Here is a 19,780-nt window from a genome sequence, read left to right on the forward strand (position 1 = left end):
TTTTGGTAAAGGTTAGGCATTGATTTCTATAGGATTTACAGAAAATAATTATATAAAATTATACTTACTGTAGGTGCTATTTAACAAATATATTTCTTTAAGACAATACTAAAATAACTCACTATGAAAAAATTCAATCTTCTATATTTATTTTATAATCATTATTATTATTATTATTATTATTTTTGGTCTAGTGCCTTGAGAACTGCAATTCTATAAAGGATAGTGTTGAAAACAAACATTTTAACAAACTTTTGGCATTCTCAGTTCTTAGTGATAATTCTAGAGAAGATTATACCTTCTTGACCCATTTTAAAGTTTCCCAAAGAATAAAGAAGACATTAAAAATAAACACTATTTAGTAAAGTTTAATTTTTCTAACTTTGAAGTCTAACTTTTCCCTATTCTTAAATTGTTTAGTTTTATTTTTAGTTTGCCTGAAATACACAGACCTCTGTCCAAAGGGAAAAGATATTACTATAATAGTCCAGTATGAAAGATTACCTCCATGTTGGTTCCCCTCCCCCACAGGCGAACTGGCATTATTGAAGGTGGGTAGAAGGAATGTTAGCCACAGGGAGTTGCCCATTTTCTGTGATTCATATCTTGGAGCACTGGGGTAAAATTTAGAGGGAATCCACTCCTATTTAAATGCCAGGTTCTCACTCCTAGACAATTATTTTTCAGTACACAACTGCCCCCCCACTACCTTTTTTTCAATCTGGCCACACCTTTGGGAAAACAGAAAACACCTCAAGCCATCTCAGGTTGCTTCTTCAGTCTTATTCATTCACAGTTTTGTTAACTGCAAGCACAATGAAGAAATAAGATGTACAATTCAACGAGGTATTAACTGAGGTGTTTTTGTTTTGTTTTGTTTTGTTTTGTTTTGTTTTGGTTTGATTTGGTTTAGTTTCAGCTCTGGAAATTTTTTTGGTGGGGGAGAGGCAGAGAGAGAGGGAGAGAGAAACTCTTAAGCAGGTTCCACAACCAGCATGGACTGATGTGGGCCTCAGTTTCACAACCCTGAGATCAAGAGTTGGACACTTAACCTACTGATCCACCCAGGCACCCCTCTTGGAATTTTGTAAATAAAAATACATGCAGTAGAGGTGAAGATGAATTTTTTCAAAGAGACAGTTTGGAATTTCTACGAGTTCCTTCCTTTTCCTACTGGTACTTTCCCCAACACCCAAACCTCAACCATGTGTTGATGTTTTTGACTAAATAATATTGCAAAATTAATATAATCTATGAAGGAACACTTTGAGGCTATAAAGCTTTCCAAACTGACCATGCAAAACACATATGCTAATTAGCTTCTTTGGTCATTTAGAAGAACCAGTTGCAATAACAATACTAATATGCCAAACTTCCACTAGGATCTCTGATTAGAATCCTTGAACAAAGAAGCAAAATAGCATAAGTTCAGAAAATAATTAAACTTAAAAGGTATCATTTACATAGGAGTTAAAGCCTTCTGGCTGTCATCTTTGTATGGAAACATTCTTTTTGTTTTGTTTTTCTGAAGTATGCAGCTAAGAAAATCTTTAAAATTAATCTTTCTTTCTTCCTTCCTTCCTTTCTTTCCCTTTCTTCTTTTTTTCAATGAAGATTTAGATTTGAGGGGAATTTGAAATGAAAATTACCTTAAAGTGACATACTTATATTCTTCCTATAGGGCCAGCATTTAAAGTTTGCTAATGTAAGGGACTTTGAAAAGTAAGACTTTGATTTTTAAAAGTTTTTCTTTTTTTCCTCTCCTGGGCAATACTTCCTTAGTGGAACTCCAGGCTTGTTTTCTATTAAGAGGATGATGACTATGACATTTTTCTGGTTTGTCTGTTTTCAAATTAGTCTTCAGTTCTCATATTATTTCTGTCAGCTTATTTCAAAGTTAGATTTTCAAATGAGGTTCTTTGACTTAATGAATTTTACTGGAAATAGTTTGATTTGACAGCCAAAATCCATCAAGTCAACTAATATAATAATTTACTCGGAAACGTGGCTGAGATTTAAAAAAAAATGATAATATTCCCTTGTGAGCTGTGACAAGCCAAGCAAGAAAAGGAAAAGCAAAAATCCTCAGTAAGATTACATTATCAGAACTATTTCCATAACTTCTAGTTCCCTTCTTTTTTTTTTCTGTCTCAACTCAAAATTCATAGGTGGTAAATCTTTTCTTTTTCTCTTTTGACAACAAAAAGACTATTATAGATCTTTTTAAGGATGGAAAGTTTAAGGAATGGAGGAATTCAGGAGTAAATGTGGGTTGTAGTGTTAACACGGGAAAGCCATTATTTTTCAACATAGCCTCTGGAGTGAAGAATGGAAGCTCCTTGGGTGTAGAGAGGAGAGTGAGATTCTAGAGATTAGATAAATCAAGGTTCAGGTATATAAATGAATTTTCAAATTTTAGTTACATCACATAAAATATTTCAAAAATTCATTTCTACAAGTGGCCCATTGCAGAGAAAGTACCAGCATTGTTGATTGACATCCCTGCTATTACACAAACTGTCTAAATTTTATGCAGTTTTAAGTAAAGTTAAATGAATAAAAGTGATATGACATCATTTCTGTGTTGTGTTGGTTCATTCTCATTTTTTATGATGGGTATGCCGTACCTCCTCACTCCAGGTTCCTACTAATTTTTCCTCTCACATGTCTACAATTCAGAGCATATAACCAAGGAGAAAATGGGAGGACAACCTCAATATGAAGGTGGAAAAGATTAAAACGCAAATGAAGGATATCAATTTTTTTTTTTTCAGTCTAGGCTGCAAATCTAGATTGTATTTCATAAAACAGGAGAAGGAGTTGCAGGAAGGTTTTCCCCTGTTGCTGTGACAGGTCACCATTTCTAATCTGAGGGTCACAGCCAAGTTCCCTCTTTAGTAATTGCTTGATTTGACATCTATCTTGACCTTTATTTACTTTGGCCTTTCTGACTAGAGGTCACAAAAGCAAAAGAAGATAGGAGTCTTATAAATGCCTTGATGATGAAAAATGAGAATGGTATCCCTTTGGCCCTATGTATGAATATATGTATAATGTGTTGGGGTGCTTTAACTCTTTGGTGCAATCCACAGTGGTAACACTTATAAATTTTTATCTCATTCTAGAGATGTATTTTGTAATGACTTTGGGGTGAAGATAATAGATATTAAAAATGACAAAATCTTGTTCAATCTAAATCTTGACCATAGGAAGTAGAGGCAGATTGTCATGGATTAATAATTTTATCTGATCAAAATTCACAAGCACATAATTGAAGTGTCCCAAATAGAAAGTGTTACTTTCAAATCCTCTGAAACAGGATTTTGATATGTGCTTTTAACTGAATGCATATTATGGAAAGGAATACGTATAGGAAATGTGATATCATGAACAGATGTTAAATTTCTCTTTCATGTATTGTTAGATATAGATCAGGCACAAGTCTCAGCCTTTTCTGAGAACAAAATATGATTTTTCCCCTAAAATAATGCTAGCAAATAGAAATCAGATTTTTTTTTCCAAGTAATCAGTCCAGGAATACAAATTTGAGGGTGAAACGCTGAATTTTCTTTACCAAAACTTTTATTCTAACCAGAGAATTTTACTAGCATTCAACAACACAGTTATTTAGAAAAACTGAATGCTATAGCTGAGAGTTTATTTTAATATAATTTTATGCTTCTTACATAAGATAGTCTTTACATTTACATTTCCTCAGTAGCAGTGGCCTGAGGAAAAAAATTCCAATTTTCAATACTATTCAAATTTCTGTGTTTTTGTCTTTGCAATGGTACAGCATATGAATGTAATGATATAACAAATAAAAAAACAGAGACACTGTGATTGCCAATATATGGACATTTTTAGGAAAAAAAATCACTATTTAGTGGGTTTTTCATAATAATAAATAACATAAAATTTCTTAAAAAATTTATAATTGGCTTTCGATGAAACTATCATTACTTTAATTCTTAGTGTATAATGACACTGATGTTTTATTTTATACTATTTAAATGATATAGAAGGTTAACACATCAAAGAGATTATTTAAATATCTTTTATTTTCCATTCTTCATAAAATGTCACCATTTGTGATTATTCATTTATTTTATGATGTTTTTATTTTGTATTTTATTATTATTTTTAAAAGATTTTATTTATTTATTTGACAGACAGAGATCACAACTAGGCAGAGAAGCAGGCAGAGTAGAGGAGGAAGCAGGCTCCCCGCTGAGCAGAGAGCCCGATTCGGGGCTCGATTCCAGGACCCTGGGATCATGATCTGAGCCAAAGGCAGAGGCTTTAACCCACTGAGCCACCCAGGTGCCCCTTATGGTGTTTTTAAACTAATATTTGTATCTCGACGATAAGCTCTAAGAATAGGAATAGGTCTATTGTTTGCTCACCATCAAATACTCACACTTAGTTTTTGACACATAGTAAGCCTTCAGTACATATTCTTGAATACATATGAAAATAAAATACTTGTAATGAATGAATTATCCCATGAGACTATTGTAATTTACCAAGGCAGAAATGAGGTTAGTGGCAGGAGAAGAAAAGGGAAAGGGAAGAGTGTTTACTTCTGTCAGTATAAAAAGATGGGACTTACGGGCCTATGTCCTCTCCTATTTTGAGCATGTTGTAGAATGCTGTCTTACCCATGACTTTTATTCATTATGATTTAAATCTGTGTTTATGGACATAGGAAGGAAAATAGTAACAGTAAACAGGTTCTCAGAAAAATGTAGCACTGATTTGTAACTTTTGATGATTTCTGTGGTACAAATACATTTGCCAAGGATGATTTCAAGATAACAAAATGATGTCACTGAATGCAAAGTTGGAAAAAGGTGCACAATCAGCTTTCTCCAGTGAGTAGCACATCATCGAGAGAACATGTTTTCAAAAATCAACTTTTTCAGATTCTTTTCCTCCTACTGTCCACATGAAAATTTACTCTCTAATAATACTGGACATCCACTAGATTTACATTTGTGGCAAATGGGGGACATGGTCTGCCCAGATCCTATCTAGGAAGGATCTGTTGCCCAGTTACCTCAAGCTCAGTCTTTTATTCTGACTTCTTCAGCTTCACAGTGTTGCCTCACCCAAAGTCACACCCTTCTGGCATGCTGTATCAGGACCCTGACAGAGGGAGGCAAGGATATAAAGTCTGGCTCCAGAGTGCTGGTAGAGGCATAGTGCTGGTAGAGGCTTGAACATCCTATATCTCAGTTCAGTTTCCCCCACTGCCTAATCCTGCTTCTTCCTGTTCCCTTCCATAGGTATTTATCCTAATAATATTCTGCGGTCAAATGCTCTACCACTGAGCTATACCCCCTCTCTTAAAAATACCCTAATAATATCCTAATCCACACTTCTGTGTTGTACTTCATCTTGCTCCATTGCCTGGGAGAACCTTCCCAAGTTCCCTATTGGCTGGACTCTTATCCATCTTTTCCAAAGTTAGCACACGTTGATCTTTTCCAGGAAATCTGTGAACAAATCTCAGGCCAAGTGGTTTCACAACACCCATCTCTAGCTTTCATAGAACCTTAGGCGGATGGCTATTTCTTTTCTTACCACCTTATGTCAATATCTGTTTTTCTGTCTCTAGACTATAAGTTCCTTAAGAGTTTTCTTCTATATCTGTTACTCCCATGCCTAACACAATGATGACACATAGTAGGCTCTCAATAAACATGTATGCTGAAGTGAACTAAATCAAATGATTTGCCTAAACTCATCCATTTTCCTGTGTGAGCTGATTGTATAATAACTGGGAGGTTCCAAATCCCTGTGCTGTTGAGGTGGGGGCCTGTAGGAAAGCAATGATCAACTAATTCTTGAAGAGTTGGAAAGGTCATTACCTGGACCACAGGGCTGACCATCTTCTCTTGGTGTGAAGACGGTGACACTGACATATTTATAACATAGGGCAGAACTAAAAATTGCAAAGAGAACAGATATGTCTCTTGAAAAAATACAAAGAACCAACTTCCAGATGATATTTGGAAGAGTAATTGTCCTCTTTCCTGTTCATATATTTGTATAAGGAGGAAAAATACTCAAATATCATTTCTGTTTATAAAGGAGTTAATTTCATTGTCTGATTAAAATATAAATATCTTCTCTAGAGTATATATGAAGTTTATGAAGTAAGTAGTGTTTATTAATTTTGAAAGAAGGTAGAAATCACTGGTAAGGATATATTTGATAGTTTTCAGAGAACTAATTTCACATTAATAAAATCTAATTGTATGTTTTTATGACATGTTAAATCATAAAATGTGAGTTTGATTATGTTTTAACATATGCTTTGACAGTAGTCTATTAACAGACAGCTAAATTTGTGGGAATAGACAAAATGTTTACCTTTGAGAACACTGCTTGACTTGAAACAAGCCTTTAAAAATATTTAACATAGTTTCTGCAAGTGTTATTGTGGGGGTCAATTTTCCTATATAAAATCATAAATAAGAAGAGAGACCAGAAGATAGTATAAGGTAGAGAGTAGAGATAAAGAAAATCTTATGTTGAAACATTTTTATACTTGTTTGAATATTATAGTCTATAGGGAAATCAATTTTTTAAATTTGGCAATTAGATCATGATAAAATGAGGTGAAAAACTATGTGAAGGCCATAAAGTTTTGTGTCTAGTTATGTGAAGCTTAATCATAATAGAGCTGTATGACCATGCTCTAGATGTGGTTGATTTTTGTAGCACACTGAGCTATGTTTTTATGATTCTGTATTTTATATTCAGTTCATCCTCTGTATATAGACATTATCTAATTGTAATTCTATTTTACTTATTTTTTTCTGGATCAAGTTATTAACAACTGGAAAATTAAATAAAGAGATCTAGTTTTTGGCATGTGACTTAGTAACTACATGATTGAGAAAAATTCCCCTTGAGAGCAATTAAAGATGTAGAATTATATTAGTTTGTAAGAACCGCTACAACAAAGTACCAAAAATAGAGTGGCTTAAATAACAGAAATTTATTGCTTTAGCTCTGAAAGCAAGTTCTGAGATCGAAATGTCAGCAGAACTATGCTCTCTTTGAACACACTAGGGAAGAATCGTTTCCGGAAATTTTTCTAGGCTCTGTCAGTTTCTTGGTTTGTGGAAACATAACTCCAGTTTTTTCATAACATTCTTCCTGTGTGTATCTCCAAATTTCCCCTTTTTATAAAGACACCAGTCATATTGGTTTAGTTTCACTCTATTCCAGTATGACCTCATCTTAACTAATGACATCTGCAATGACTCTATTTCCAAAAAGGCCTTATTCTGAGGTATGAGGAGTTAGAACTTCAACATATGACTTTTGGCGGCACACAATTAAACCCATAACAAGAGCCAATACAATTAATAGAGATACCTCCCGTTGTTGCCTCATACTATATTTTTTTCTCTAAAATACCATTGATTTAGAGAGAGCATACCTTTATGGGATCCTATCAAATGAATATTATTACAATTTATTGACTCTTATGGGAAATAAGCCCATAAGAAATTATGCTAAGCACTTGACAGAAGGAAACAGTTAATGTACCTGGCAGCCTGCAGTTTACAGTGTCTGGTAAAATAGCATTGCAGGCAATATGCTTTGTAAGACAAATTCACTCTAACACTTCTTTAATGTCCGCATTTTCTAGTACTGCTGTTTTGCCTAGACAATAGGAGTATTTTTCTGGTGCTCCCAGGGCTAAGTTGTTTTTCTGTTAGAAGCAGTGTGAAACCAGGTTTAGAGTGGAGGCCTAGGAGCCAGAAACTCATGACCAGCCTTACATCACTTGATCCTCTTGGGAATATCACAGCCTTCTCAAGGTTTCAGCATCCTTTTCGTCAAATAATATTTGGAACTAGGTTAGAGTTTGTACAGCTGTGCTATTTGGAGCATTAGAACCTCCAGAGACCCACTTAAAGGAGCATAGAAGTAGACCAAGACCCTTCATATTCTGGCAATTACCTTCCCTTCAACTCTCAGGCAATAGCTGTAGGGTAAATTGTTTAGGTAAAGGGGATCTGAATACAGCTTTGATATAATGCTAAATGGTGGATTAAAAATCACTAGACTAGATTCTATGTTTTCTTCATGTTCTGAAATTCTGTGTCACTATCATTTGAATAGGTATTATTTTTTTAAGTTTTATTTTTTAATTATTTTAAAAATTTTATTTATGTGAGAAACAGTGAGAGCACAAGTTGGGAGCAGAAGTGGTGGATGAGGGACAAGCAGAATCCCCACTGGGTAGGGAGCTTGATGCCAGGCTCAATCCCAGGATGCTGAGATCATGACCTGAGCTGAAGTCATACACTTAACTATCTGAGCCATCCAGTTGCCCCTTGAGTAGATATTGTTTTTAATCAAGGCTACATATCATGGCTTTAAGAAGAAAGGAAACCTATAATTTCATTATATGGGATACCTTTAGTTCTCAGAAATTTTTCATTGTGTTTATAAAAATCATAGGTACATTAGACCTTATATATTGCCTTTCTTCAGCACTGTCATCATAATCTTTCATTTAATCCTACTCAATAAATAAATATTCTATTATAAACAATAAAAATCTACTGTATACATATTATGTGCCAGATCCAGTCACAAATATTGGAATTAAAAGATGAATGCTCGGGGCACCTGGGTGGCTCAGTGGGTTAAGCCTCTGCCTTTGGCTCAGGTCGTGATCCCAGGGTTCTGGGATCAAGCCCCATGTTGGGCTCTTCACCCCACAGGGAGCCAGCACCCTCCCATCTCTACCTGCCTCTCTGCCTGCCTCTCTACCTGCCTCTCTGCCTACTTGCCTATCTCTGTCTGTCAAGTAAATAAATTAAAAAAAAAAAAAAAGATGAACGCTCTACCTCAAAGAGCCTAAAGCCTATATAATGAGGCAGACAAATAACCAGAACATGTATCATGTCATTATGCATTGGATATTATGGAGCTATAAGGAAAACCATCTAACCGAAACTGAGTAGGAGTTGAGAAATAATCAAAGAGGTTTTTTTTAAGAGTTTAATTTCAATTGGGGAGACATTGGAGACAATGGAGAAAGGATGTGGCAACATTGTAAAAGAGAAGAGGCAGATAGTTACTCCATTATCTCTTACCCATGGAGATGACACTTTGGGGATGAGAAATGGGCAGAACTGGAGGGATCTCAAAGTTCAACTGGACAGATCTCAAAGTTCCACTTGATAATAAAAATATATCTCTTGAGTGTTTTGGGTCTAGTGTTGTGCCAAGGAAGAGTTTATTCAAGGAATAATCAGAGGAGGGGATGTTAGAACTGTATCCTGAGGATGTGACAATTAGTAGAGGTAGGGAGAGAGGAAGAAGTAGGGAAGTAGTCTGTGCTAAAGCGTAAAGACAAAAGACAAGCCAGCATAGTTTGGTAACTACAGAACATTCAGTGGGGCTGGATGTAATCTGTGATGAGAAGAGTAGTGAGAGATTAGAATGGGTGGGTAAGCAAGGGATAATTAATAAAGGGGCTTAAGAGTCCTGAGAAGGCTTTAGAATTTACCCTGAAGGCTCTAAGGTGAAATGCCAATAGAGTATTACCAATGTATTACCAATGCCAATAGAGTATTACCTTAAAAGACCACCAGAGACGTGAGTCAAAGCCAATCAGCAAGGGTCGTTTATTGCAGGTTCGAACCTGGACTTCTGTGCCGCTCGTTGCCAATAGCTCGTTGCCGATAATGCCGAGAGGTCGGGAGCTGGGTCGGTGCAGGATTTTTATAGACAGATATAAACAAGTTTCGGGTGGGGCTGAGCTGATTGATTGATAGTTTGAACAGGCATACTTGGCGTCAGTGGATTGGGTCAGGGGACCCGCGTGCGAAAGCAGACAAAGCAATCTTACAGAAGCAGAACTGGCAGGTTAGCCCACATGCGAAAAAAGCACTATCAGGATATTGAAGGCCTGGTTACTATCAAGTAAAGACAATTGGAGTCTCCTGGTGGAATGTTACATTCCTGCTATCAAGCATCCTTGTTAATGAGATTTAGGTTTAGAAGAAATTTAACTTTATTTACTTTTCCTTCTACCTCCGCTTCCTTCGGTTTTTCATGGAGGGGAGTGTGACACTGGGGCTAATGATAAGGTAACTTCTTTGTTGTAAATCTCAAGGACATTTGCAAACCAAGGGAGACTCCTACCTTGCAGGACTGTGCTATCTGCAAGTTAACTATTTATCATTTTATGGCAGTCAGGGGTGCCTGAGGAATGCTACACATATGGAGGGGAGCAGGTGAAGGGGGGGGTGCAAGGCGCCAGCTTTTGCTTTGTCCTCATCAGCCTCCTGCTCCTTCATAAGGAACTGCATAGGATTTTTAAATTGGGATGACCATATAAGATGTGTCTTCTTGAAAACTCATACTAATTGTGATATAATGACTGGGTTAGAGATAAGTTACACTGTAAGTATGAGTATCAGTTGAGAACTTTTAAAATAGTCCAGGAAAGACATTATGAGGGTCATAACTAAGATACTGGAAGTTAGCTGGAGAAAACCTAGGTTTGAAAGATAGTAAGTAGAAGATAGGAAAAGACATGTGGACATATTGGATATGAGAAAAGGAGGAAAGAAGGTGTTAAGAATTATTTCTGTGTTCTGGCTTTTGCAGGTGAGTGGACTTTATGGTGCCATCTATGATAGGGATATCACAATAAGAGCACATTTTGGGAGATTATCAGAAAGGTATGTATTTAGTTCTAGATGTATATTGACTTAAAGTGGGGTGACCTTATAAACTGTGGTCCAACTGGGACACTTTTGTAAATGAATATAATATTTAAGTCATATAACTACCATTAATATTTAAGCCATATAGAAATTACACAGGATGGATATATGATCACTCTAGCTTAAGGTGGAACAGTTAAATGGCAGTAGGATATATGTCAAGAAGCACTGGTTGGAAGAAGTGCCCAAGATTTAGAGTCACCTAGAATTGCATTTGAATCCTGTTTCTGTTATTAGACTATGTGTTTTGAGGATGTAGTTCAACTTCTATGAGCTTCAAATTCTACACCGTTAGTATGGAGTGTAAAAAACCAATCTCAAAGGGTTTCTGGAACATCAAATGAAGAAACTTTGAGGAACACATACTTGACATCCAATAAATAGTAGTTATTATTATGTTAGGTCATTGAACAGATGAGGACTGGAAACTATTGAATAGCCAGTGTCTTTATAAAGAAATAGAGGAATATACCAGATACTTCAAAGGAAATGGTGTAGGCAATCTTAGGTATGCTTATCATGTTCATGTTCTAAGCCGTATACAATCCTTGAAAGCCAAGGATTGTTTTTTATTTTTATTGAAACTATTATTGGATATAGAGGTATAACAATGAGGATTACTCAAAATATACTATACTGCCATTCAACTTTGAAGCCAAAATTTTAATCATGAAAGTGCTAGCAAATTCAAGAAATGATGCAAAAATATACTTCTTTATAAATAAATTAAGAATTGAGTTTGGATGAAATTCTTTAGCCATGGAATCTGCTCCCAAAAGTTAATTTCGTATTTCCCTAAATTGTATACAACAGGGACTCATTTATTTGAAGAAAAACTTGGCATAGGAAGTGAAAACTTGGACCCTGTTTAACCACTTCATGGTGTATTTTTCTATCATTGCTGTGTCATCTTTTAATTTTACTGTTGTATAAAATTAGACAATTTTAGTAATAATACTGCCTTTCAATGAATAAGGCTTTCTTCTTTTTCATCCTATCATATAATTAAGAACCATTAACTACTGTTAGGGGATTTGGTTAAGTCATCTTTAAGTTCATGAAAACAAAACGAATCTCCTTTCATAATCTTAAAACAGAGTCATAGACTTTGGCAGGCATAGAGAAGCTACTGTCGACAATTCCCCTACTGTAGACAGTTCTCTTACTGCATTGTGGGATCTTAATCACAGATGTTTTGAAGACCTTATCAGTGTTTTTATGTAAACTTACTAAAAGGTTTTGGGTTTACAAAGCAACATTAGCTAGTTATAACAAGCTATTCATTGTTAAAAATCACTTTCTAGGGAGATACTGTATTTTTAGTAGTGACAATTGTGTGTGTTTAAGAATGAATGCACTGTTAACTATGCAGAAATTAAAATATAAATACATAGTATTTAGAACTATGCATAGTTTTCCTGCTTTTTTTTTTTTAAAGGAAAGGAATAAAGGAGGGCTTTGTTGTTTCTTGAGGCATGATACACCTTTTTCCTGCAATTGCAAAAAATATTTTCTAAAATTTCTTTTACTTCTCTATTGCCAGTATCTCCTCAACTTTGTTAAAGGAGATAATTTCTTTCTCATTGTACCACAGTATTGTGATAATATGCTTAATTTTAGGTTGCTGAAGATAGTAATTATTGAGATAATGTTTATAATGTATTTTGTTTTAGCATGACTTAATGGGAAGAAGAATTGGTCAGATGTTGAAATAGGTCCAGAGAATATCTATGATGATGTCAGACCACTGGGTAAAATCTTGAGGACACCCAAATCATTGCTGTCTTCTCTACTAGTCTTTAAAAATACAAAACAGTTCAGGTTACTTTACAGGTCATGGGCAAGTCTGATCTTGGTGGGAAGCAAAAGTATAAAGTTGACACATGCTGTCAGTAGAAAGAAGGAATCAGATGCCAAATCAAGGAGAAAGTACAATTATTTGTCACTTAAAAGAATAGTTATAACCTGGCATGTGAACCCTACCTAGTTCAAGGAATTAGAGATTTGTGCAATTTTCCTGAAGGCGCAAACAAGTTCTGTACATAGGCATTCAAACAGCTTTAAGGTGACATTTATAAGAAAGTATTTTATCTTGTAAGACATTTATTTCCTTTCAAAGTATCTGCTAGGGGAAAAATTTTTTTTATTTTATTTTTTAAAAAAGATTTATTTATTTGAGAAAGAGACAGAGGGCACTGGGGTCAGGGGAAGGACAGACGGAGAGAATCTTCAAGCTGGCTCCTACTGAGTGGGGAGCTTGGTGTGAGGCCAGATCTTACAACCCATGAGATCATGACCTGAATCAGACACTTAACCAGCCGAGCCATCCAGGTGCCCTGGGAAAAGAAACTTTTAAACAGAGATATTTTAGATACTGAAAAATGCCAGCTTCTTTCCAGTAGATGTTTGGATGTATAATAGGTCCTTCATGAATAACAAATTCCAAACTGGATTCATTGTCTTCCCCCATCCTCCTAGGTTTGTGTCTCTCCTAATCAGGCTGGACTTTTCCATCAAAACCCAAATCTAATAAATACCTGAGCCCCAATAGTTCTACCTTAATGCATTGTTTTAGCCTCTCTACACTCACCACTTTTGCCCTTGTTGGGACCTTTTTAAAAAATCTCTCTCCCCTGGATTTTAAAAATATCTCTTGATATTTTTCCTCCACACTGATTGTTTCCAATGCATCCTTCATATACTGGCTGGAATTCTTTTTCCAAAATGTGTATGTATTATGTGGCTTTTTTCATTTAGTCCCTTCACTCATAATCCATTGACCACAGGATAATCTAAAAACCTTAGCAAGGCACATGAAGCCCTCCATGAAGTGGTTCCTGCCCATGCCCTTTGATGATCTCATCTACAGCTTGTTCCCTCCAATATGTATCTATCAATAAGATACTAATCAGAGTTTCAATAATTTACTATGTAGTTTTGTGCCTCTGTGCTTTTGTCTATGATATTCCTTCTACCTGGAATACCTTACCATCTTTCTCTGTTCTTGTTAGTCTCCATTATGCATCTGGCAAAATCACATCCATTCTTTAAAATTCATTCTTTGAAATTTAAACTCCTTTGGGAAGTTTCCCGTGAACTTTTCTGCTTGTCATTGTATCATCAGCACTAAGCACACAGTAATGTTCAATAATTGTTGGGTAATAATGATGTTGAGGTCATGGAATACACACTATTAGGTCAAACATAATTCTTCACCTGTTTGGTTGGTTGATTTGTCTGTTCATTGAGAAGGACGTAGGAATTGTTTTATTCTTACTTGTTGCTCCTGTATCAAAATTAAAAGATTTCTTTCTGGGGGCGCCTGGGTAGCTCAGTGGGTTAAAGCCTCTGCCTTCGGCTCAGGTCATGATCTCAGGGTCCTGGGATGGAGCCCTGCATTGGGCTCTCTGCTCAGCAGGGAGCCTGCTTCCCCCGACACTCCCCACCCCCTGCCGCCTGCCTCTCTGCCTACTTGTGATCTCTCTCTCTCTCTGTCAAATAAATAAATAAAATCTAAAACAAACAAACAAAAAATTCTTTTTGGTCATGCCCAAAGACAAAAGAGATCTATGTAACTCACATTTTTTAAAATTAAAAAAAATTTTTTAAAAAAATATTTATTTGACAGAAAGAAGTAGGTGGAGAGGCAGGCAGAGAAAGAGGAAGGGAAGCAGGCTCCCTGCCGAGCACAGATCCAAACGCCAGAGATCCCAATATATATATCTAGAGATATAGCTCTATATCTCTAGAGATATAGATAGATCTAGATACAGATATCTCTAGAGATATAGATCTATATCTATAGATATCTATCTATATATCTCTCTCTGTGAGAGAGAGGAGTGATATATATATATATATATATATATATAGAGAGAGAGAGAGAGAGAGAGAGAGAGAGAGAGAGGTGTTCATTAGTCAATGGGCAATTTAGCTATTGTTGATAATGCTGCTAAACTTTGGGGTACATGCATCCCTTTAAATCAGTATTTTTGTATACTCTGTATGTTTTGTATACTAGTAGTGCAATTGCTGGGACTCAGTTCTATTTTTAACTTTTTGAGGAACCTTTGTACTGTTTTCCAGAGTGGATGCACCAGTTTGCATTCTCACCAACAGTGTAAGAAGTTCCCCTTTCTCCACATCCTTGCCAACATCAGTTATTTCCTGTGTTGTGAATTTTAGCCATTCTGATAAGTGTGAGATGATATCTCATCATGGTTTTGGTTTTTATTTCCCTGATAGTGAGTGATGTTGAACATCTTTTCATGTATCTGTTGGTCATCTGGATATTTTCTTTGGAAAAATGTTTATTCCTGTCTTCTGCCCATTTCTTAATTGGGTTATTCATTCTTTGGGTATTGAGTTTAATAAGTTCTTTATAGATTTTGGATACTAACCCTTTATTTGATATGTCATTTGCCAATATCTTCTCCTACCCATAGGCTGGCTTTTAGTTTTGCTGATTCTTTACCTTGCTGTGCAGAAGCTTTTTATCTTGATGAGCTCCAAACAGTTCATTTTTGCTTCTGTTTCCCTTGCTTCTAGAGATACATCTAGTAAGAAATTGCTATGGCTAAATAAATAAATGACCTATGGCTAAGGTCAAAGAGGTGGTTCTCTTATAGGATTTTGATGATTTCCTGTCTCGCATTTAGATCTTTCATTCATTTTGAATTTATTTTTGCATATGGTATAAGAAAGTGGTTCAATTTCATTCTAATGCATGTTGCTGCCCAGTTTTCCCAGTACCATTTATTGAACAGACTCATTTTTTCACTGGATATTCTTTCCTGCTTTTCAAGGATTAGTTGACCATATAGTTGTGGGTCCGTTTCTGGGTTTTCTGTTCTGTTCCATTGATCTATGTGTTTACCTTTGTGCTAGTACCATACTGTCTTGATGACTACAGGTTTGTAATATAACTTGAACTCCAAAATTGTGAAGCCCTCAACTTTGGTTTTCTTTTTCAATATTGCTTTGGCTATTCTGGGTCTTTAGTTGTTCCATATGAATTTGAGGATTGTTTGTTCTAGCTCTGTGAAAAATGCTGGTGGTATTTTGATAGGGATTGCTAAATATGTAGATTCCTTAGGGTAATATAGATATTTTAACAATATTGTTCTTCTAAACGAGGAACATGGAATGTTTTTTCCATTTCTTTGTGTCATCTTCAATTTCTTTCATAAGTATTCTGTACTTTTCAGAGTACAAATCTTTTACCTCTTTGATTAGGTTTATTCCTAGATATGTTATGGTGTCTGGTGCAGTTGTAAATGGAATTGGATTCTTGATTTCTCTTTCTGCTACTTCAGTATTAGTGTATAGAAAGACAACAGATTTCTGTACATTGAATTTATATCCTGCAACTTTGATGAATTCAAGTATCATTTCTAGTCATTTTTTGATGGAGTCTTATAGGATTTCTACATAGAGTATCATGTCATCTGCAAAGAGTGAAAGTTTCACTTCTTCTTTGCTTATTTGGATGCCTTTTATTTCTTTTTGTTGTCTGATGGCTGAGGCTAGCACTTTCAGTACTATGTTAAAGAACAATGATGACATTGGCCATTCCTGTCTTGTTCCTGACCATAAAGGAAAAGTTTTCTCAGTTTTTCCCCATTGAGGATGATCTTAGCCGTGGGTCCTTTGTATATGGCCGTTATGATGTTGAGGTGTGTTCCCTCTGCCCCTACTTTGCTAAGGCTTTTTATCAAGAATGGATGCTGCATGTATATATTTATCAACATACATACTAATGAAAAATAATTGCTTTGAGGATGACTGGTACCATTAACAAAGAACTGAAAAGACAAATAAAATATACTTAAAATATTACAACTTTTTGTATGTAATATAGTTACTGTTGTTTATTTTATTACTGAGGAGACCTGCTTTAAAATATATTTCTTAAATTGTGATTGGCTTCCTTTTCTATAATCCTATTTTCCTTACTCAGATTACTTTATGTTAAAGAATTGCATATAATGGTATGTGTTTGGCATAAATCTAATATATGTAATACTTAGTTGTAATATCTAATAAACATGTACATAATTATTTTTAGAACAATTGATATTTAGACCTGTATAGGCATGATAAATTTTTATTATAGATGAGCCATAGTCTTTGAAAAATTATCTTTTTGGTGGATGGGGTATAATATGGTGATTTTCTAATCATGTTATAGAGAGACACTGTGCTATGTTAAATAAAGTCTTGGAGTTTCTTTCTCCAGGATCTATAGGAATATTTTAAATAGTCTTTCTTGGATATGAGTTATTAAATAAATAATTTCTTTCTTTCTTCCCCCCCTCCATATAGAAACTCCATGCTTATTATACATTTTAATGTAACAATTAAAGTGAAATGAGTAGGTAAAATAAAGATAAAAACAGTAAAAATAGTAAAATCTAAAAGATCAAGACTAGTACAGATCATATTATTCTTATTTTTCAAAGATAAAAATTATTTACTAAACCACGAGTTTCATTTATTTATTTATTTATTTTATTTTTAAAGATTTTATTTATTTATTTGATAGAGATCATAAGTAGACAGAAAGGCAGGCAGAGAGAGGGAAGCAGGTTCCCTGGTGAGAGAGAGCCCGATGCAGAACTCGATCCCAGGACCCTGAGATCATGACCCGAGCTAAAGGCAGCGGCTTAACCCACTGAGCCACCCAGGCACCCCACGATTTTCTTTTAGAAAGAATTATATTGTGCTCGCTTTGGCAGCACATACACTAAAATTAGAAAGAATTGTATTAAATGTGTTAGTGACCATGTGAATAATAACCATAATGTAGATGATATTTTTTCTAAAGGACTGAATGCATTTAATAGGCATAGCTTCAAATTATTAATGTAAAAACAGATGTCATGTGTTACTGTAAAATTAAAGACACTTAGAATTGAAAATAATCTTTATATAGATTTTTAATCTTTACAATTTTTTATGGAATCTACCAAATTCAAATATTTTTCTTCTATTTTGCTTCTATTTAATTACCAATTACTGAGTAGTAGACAAAGAAGAAATTTGTGGTAGATTATATGATTGTCAAAATATTTGGTACTTTTCTGTACTGGACAGTTTATTAGTTGGCCTGTTTCTACCAGGGGCATTGACTATGTCAGGCTTAACCAAATTATTTATTTCAGCAAAAAAATAAGTTACAGTGAGATAAGTAAGGGTACAAATAATATATGCCACTTCATGCTGAAGTTTTAAAAGCCATTGCTTCATTTTCATCTTACTTTTCCCCCTGCCACAAGACCTGTATGTTCCACAAAAGGCTGCTTTTTCTGGCTTGCATCCAAAATGAAGAGGACATTGAGCAGAGATGCAGCTCATCTGGGATAGGCATAAATATGAGCAAGAAATAAACTTTTATTGTTTAATTCTTATGACTTGAGATCATTTGTTACTGTAGCATGCCTTAGCTTAAGCTGGCTAAAACAGATGAAAATTTTAATAATGAAATGACAATAGATGTAAATAAAATTCTTTTTTTTAATGACATCAAAGTACAACTCAGTGTCTTAACATAAAAAATAAATATGTCTTCTAAAGTTAATTTTTAAGACAAGTTTGTTCCAAAAAAGGAGATAACATAATATTATTTCTGTTGTGTTTTAATATCCTCTGAAAATGCAATTGGTTTCAAGATAAACTAAAAGTAATCTAATTTTGTGGGAAGGTGAAACAAGATTTTGAAAGATGTTTTTAGTTGGAAACTAGAATTAAATGTAACCAAATGAAAATAATCAATTGATATTAGATAGTATAATTAACAGGTAAGATGACTGTTAATGAAAGTTTGTACCAGTAGTTTCTTATTAGAAAGTGGATATTTGATTATGTGTGGAAATGATAAAAAATGAGTACAATTAAGTCAAGATACCTCACATAATACAATAGAACACAACCATGGAAACAGAAAGATATGAGAATGAGTGTGCAACTTTCTGATGAATATGATAAAAGACTAGAAGAGAGACTGAAAGTTTTTCTTTTTTTTTTTTTTTTTTGAGAGGAAGAGAGAGAGAATGGTGGGAGGAGAGACAGATGCAGGGAGAGAGAGAGAGTGTTAAGCAGCTCCAGTGCCCAGTGTGGAGCCCAATGCCCAGCTCGGTCTTATAACCCTGAAATCATGATCTGGGCCAAAATCAAAAGTCAGACCCTTAACTGACTGAGTCATCCAGGTGCCTGGGACTGATAGTCTTTTTTAAGTAGTATGTCCTGTTCCACAAACCCAAGCTGTATTTTAATCAATCAAGTACTTATCTGCCCTTTAAATACACCTTCTTCTTAAGTGCCCATGAAGCCCTGAGAATCAATAAGGCTAAGGGCGGGGGGCGGGGGGGGGTTTGTTTTACTTCCAGTACTAGGCTTAGAAGGAACATAAAAGTTCTTTCAGTTCACTAATGTCTTTGATTCCCTTGGCCAAGTAGTTGCCATGTCAGGCTTTATACTTTCTGCTGGATGCCTGTCTACTCCTCAGTGATGAGTTCAGATATATATCTATATATATCTATAGATATAGATATATAGTTACTGTCACTATATATATAGATACATATATATCTGAACTCAGATATATATGTATAGATAGTTATATATCTATATCTATAGATATAGATATATAGTTACTGTCACTATAGTAAAACCACTGGGCCAGGAGAACTGAGTCTGAAAAGTCTTCCTATGTCAATCACATATAGTGTCCTACATATCACCCTCAGGAATGACTTTAGTTTTTGTTTAAACTTGAGCTAACACCTAGTCTTCCCCTTCACTTAGGGACTCTTTGCTTTTTACTCTTACCAGACCTTGGTAGAGCCACCATGGGCCTGGACATCTTATAAAAATGATCTACCTGGTGGTGGTCATGTATTACACGGAGCACTGGGTGTGGTACATAAACAATGAATTTTGGAACACTGAAAAAAATTAAATTAAAAAAAAGATGTACCATCTCCTTAGTAGTAGCTCTACTTATAAAAGAA

The sequence above is a fragment of the Mustela lutreola genome, chromosome 1 (assembly GCF_030435805.1).
Source record: "Mustela lutreola isolate mMusLut2 chromosome 1, mMusLut2.pri, whole genome shotgun sequence".
Lineage (NCBI taxonomy): Eukaryota > Metazoa > Chordata > Mammalia > Carnivora > Mustelidae > Mustela > Mustela lutreola.